This window comes from Petaurus breviceps, unplaced genomic scaffold, assembly GCF_028583685.1.
Source record: "Petaurus breviceps papuanus isolate PSGF00001 unplaced genomic scaffold, PetGlider_PUasm1.0 213, whole genome shotgun sequence".
Taxonomy (NCBI): Eukaryota; Metazoa; Chordata; class Mammalia; order Diprotodontia; family Petauridae; genus Petaurus; species Petaurus breviceps.
Window position 1 is genome coordinate 14836910 of NW_027185860.1, and position 4709 is coordinate 14841618.

The window sequence follows — 4709 nt, forward strand, 5'->3', positions numbered from 1 at the left end:
CCTTTCAGTCTTTTTCAGGAGGCTACCTGTTTATTTGCTACAGAATAAATGTAAAATAAAAATCATGAAACTTCCTGTATCCCCAACAAGCATGGTTATTTCCTAGACAGAGCACAGATCTTTATTTATAACAAAGGAATCATTCCTTTTTTCTCTACTAGAGTAGATGTGAGGAGGAAGATGGAAAAGAAAGGCAAAACCATTTTTTTTGAAACACTAAATCACAATTCTTTATTGTTCTCTGAATAAAAACAGCAGCTCCTCTTCTTCCACTGATCTAGTAAAATGTCCCCCAAATTACTTGTCTGCTGCCCAGCTGGCTCCCTCATGGCCCTCCTATCTTGGCTTGTGATGAGTAGAACGGCGGCAGGGCTTAAGGGCTGGCAATCTATCTTTCTTTGGCTGCAGTGACCACCTCCTCTCCCTCCTTCAGGATGATGCCAGGGTTCTTCCCACCGATGGCTTCAATAGGAGTCTGGACCCCGTCTGTGTTGTCAGCATCACTGGGGGTGTCCGAGCCCCCTGACTTATACTCAGCTCCTGGGGGCTGGGCCGGCTCCTCTTGTTGCTTTGAAGCTAAAGCGCCTGTCCTTTCCCCTGCCAGGGTGTTGAGGGGATCACATGGGACTGGTCCAGAGTTCCTGGCTGCTCTGAACATTCTCAAAATGCACCAGGGACTTCCAATGGGCAAGCCGGGCTCCTGAGCTGCTTTGGTAGAATTTGTGGCACAGTCGGCAAAGATAGCCCACCACAGGTACCAGAAAATACAGGCCATACATCTTGTCAGGAGAGTATTCCTCCAGGCCTTTCCGGTCATCGGCCGACTCTTCCTTTGGCCCCACCTGCTTGGCCTCCTCGCCTTCTCCTACTGCCTCACTGCTCTCATCCTCTTCTGCATCTTCCTCCTCATCCTCTTCTTCCTCATCCTCCTCAAAACAACCTACTGCATCCACGGTGATGAGTTCCTCCACCTCTTCAGGACTGCTTGACTCCTTCTCCCCAAGCCATGCCTCCTTGGCTTTTTGCTTGTGTTCAGGGGATTTCATTATGTTCCACAAACTTTCTAGGGGGTCTTAAAATGGCGGCTGCAGGCGGTACAAAAAGGCTGGAGGGAGTGTTGCCCAGCTTATGCTCCTGGGTCTTTCGATGCTTGATCAGATCTCCCAGGAAATGGCTCTGACAGGTATTACACCACCGTTGGGACTGGGGTTCCCCATCTCTCTCCGCAAGGGCACCCTGTTCCCGATTCGTGGGCAGCAAAGACAGGAGGCAGGCGTTACTCATGTGCTGAATCTCCCCCAGTGACTGCTGATGCTGGAGCCTGGCCATATGGGCCAGGAAGTTCTGCTGGCTGACACAGTTAATCTTGCAGATGTAACAGAAGAACTTCAGGCCAGGCTCTGGGCCAGAGGCTGGAGTGCTGCTGTCATTCAGCCTCTCTCCAGGCTTTGGGGTAGTTGTGCCGATGGCTCAGCTTTTGCTGCACTGCTGGATTGTCACCTTCAGGGAGCTCCCTGAGCTCACCATCACTTCAAGGCTTTGGGCCTCCTCAGGGACTTTCCAATCCTTGCTGGTGTCTTGGGGGTCTGCATCTGGTTCTTTTTCTGTGGTCAGGCCAGTCTCCTCCTTGGGGTCTGGGGTATCTTGCACACTCTTGAGTCTCTTGGCCAGTGGCTCTGTGCTACCATCATCACTGGGGTTAGGGGGAGTCTGTGGATATTCTGGCAAGATCGTCTGGAAGTTAGCCTCCTCCTGGGGGGGGACTCTGGATCATCTATCTTCTCATCTTCACTGGGTGTCTGTGAAGAGGAGCCCATTTCCACATCTTTCTTCTGGTCAGGACCCTTCAGGGATTCCTTTCGACAGCCCCAGTTCTGCCTCTGGAAAGGGAGCCCTGGGAAGCCTATGCAGGCAGGTTTGAGTGAGACACTGATGGGTGGAGGACCTAGGAGGGAGTGTCAAGTAGCTTGGGGGAAGAAATGCTGAAGGCCAGGAGTGGTCATGTTGAATCTGCCTGCTTGAATGTGTTGCATCATCAGGGCTCTCTGCAGCATGGGATTCCAGTTGAGAAGGGAGGCCTGACCTGTGGCTCGGAAATTCAAGATCTGCTGCTGCTGCTGTGGGGCCAGAACCCAGACTGCGGAGGGTGGCGGTGGATGCTGCTGCTGCTATTGCTGGATGAGCTGCCGGATCTGCAGCAGCTGCTGCTGAAACTGGTGCTGCTGTCCACGGTCTCAGGAAAACCATTTTGATCTTAGTGTTTTTGCTGTGAACACTGATCAGACCTCAAAAGTTATCTTTTTCTTTAAAGTTTCTAGATGTGAGGGATAATTTGCAGTGAAGTTTCCCCATTCTGAAATATCAAATCTAGAGTGGCTTCAGCATCCACTAGGCCTAAGTTTAGAAGTCACCTGACCTTGCAGGAATCTGGGACTTAGAGCAATAGAGACCCTCCCCAGTGCCACCTCAGCACAAGATATGCCAAATAAGAACAGAAGTGCTTTCTCAAATGTACATTGGGTGATCTGCTGTTTCCTTGTTCCGGTACTTGAGGTAGATAGCCACACTTAGATTGTGCACCTGACTTCCAGCCAATGCAAGAAAATGGTCAGGACGGGGGTGGGGGAGAATTCCGAGTTAGGGCTTTATAACCTCACCATTTCCTTTTGTAAATTGCTTCTCCTCCCTGACCATCTGTCAGGGTGGTGGCCCTTTCTCGAGATCATATTAAACCATTCTTCCTACCTTGAGAAACCTCTAAGAATTATTTGGGTATGGATTCCTGTTGCACACAGTTTTTGAGGTGCACACATAGAGAAAAGTACTGAGAATATCATAAGGTTTGGATTTTTGTTTTTTGAATTGAATGTACATCCTAATTATAAGTGTCTCTAATTTCAACATAGTCTGATAAAAACAAAATGTCAATAGCAGAGTAAAAGTTGAAGGCAGAAAAGCTGGTAGGGGGTTGAAGGCAGCACAAGCAAGCATCACCTTTATCTAAGGAGAGAATTTAGAATGTTTTAAATCATCATCACATAAGCCTCATAGGCAATTCCCAAATCAATTAGATGTGGGTGGAAGTAAGTGATGTATGCTTTATTTGGCTTTGTAAAAACAGGGTGGGGTTGGGTCTGAGAATCCCCAAGATAGAAAACAGACAAGGTATCCCCTTTGTTTATAATCCTCAAGAAAACATCACAAAAGAACATATTGACCTAATTAGAAAAATAGGGATGGTTTGGTGAATTAGTATCAGGGATACATTTGAAAAGGAATACAATTACTTCATTTTTGGATATAAAGTTCCTTTATGCAAACAAAAGCAACAGGGTTTTTTTTTTTTAATCACATCATTGTCTTGGGGCAGGTGTGTGTTGTCAAGGTTCTATTTTGGAGCAGTTAAACATTTCCATCCATAAATGGGAATCACAGAAAGAATAAGAAAATGTACTTTGCTTGAGGTCACCGAAAGAGGAAATGATACATCTTATGAACTAAGGCACAAGCTTTTAAAATTAAATCATTTGAACTTTATTCAATTGGCAGGATAGATAGAACTGTCTCTTAACAAATCAGACTGGGCAAATGCCTCTGACCTAAGAGCAGCCACTATGCACACGCCCCCAATGATTGTTACTGATTCCACCTCCTCTAAAAGTGGCTGGAGCATACCTTAGACTACAAAGTAAGTGCTGAGCTGCAACCTAGGACTACCTGTGTAGAGAAACAAACACATAATGCAACCACCAGCCGTGATTCTAGAAGACTAAAGATTACTTCCTTCAACAGACATGATGCACTCAAATGCCGGATGACACATTCATTTTTGGACCGAGTTAATGTGCTAATAAATTTAAGAGTTGAATTTGTATGCTGCTAATGAGTACCTTACTCCAGCATAGTCTCAGAGCAACAAAATGTCAATGGGAAAGAAAAGATTTGCAAAAGATGAGTTGAAGGGAACACAAGCAAACATCACCTTAATCTATAAGTAGAAAATTTAGAATTTTTTAATCATTACAATGTATTCCTTATAGACATAAATATTAAATTTGAATTAAATATTATTATTAAATATTAAATTACAATCTTTTTTTATTATTTCTCTTCCAAATGAAACTCTGATATTGAGCTATAAGGAAAGTGTTACATAAAGCGAAAGAAGAACTGGAGAATTATAACTCAGAAAGTTCATTATTTTTTTTAAATAAATTTTATTTTCATCTTTCATTTGTACACTGCCTAAGTTTCTATGTATGTGGGGATGTATTTTGCTTACTGACAAATATCTGTTATAAAAGTTGTGTTTTTTTTTTATTGTTCAGTTGTAATGGTGAAATGAAGTGACAAGATAAATACTTCTAATTCTGATTTGTATCAGAAAAAATAAAAATTTAAATTTGAATTAAATTTTTAAAAAGGAAAACATAAGATGCTCTCATATTGGAGAGAGTATGCAATCTTGCTGAGAATATCAGAGTAGCAACAAGCATAGAGAGTAGCATTTTCTAAAACTCTGAAACCAGTATGGACAGGAGGCAGGTCATGACAGTAACACCTGGAGGGAGGACAGGTTAGCTGCCAATAACACTAATTAATATATCAACTTCTCTTTTTAATATAAGGCTGTGGGAATTTGTCAAGGAACAAGGAAAATAGGTGTGTGTGTGTGTGTGTGTGTGTGTGTGTGTGTGTGTGTGTGTGTG

At 43.8% G+C, this 4709-nt stretch overlaps 1 pseudogene; it reads right to left on the reverse strand.

The window, feature by feature from the left end:
- Positions 1–202: 202 nt before the first annotated feature.
- The window catches only part of LOC138165578 (cip1-interacting zinc finger protein-like), a 13806-nt pseudogene continuing 9299 nt past the window's right edge, over positions 203–4709 (reverse strand).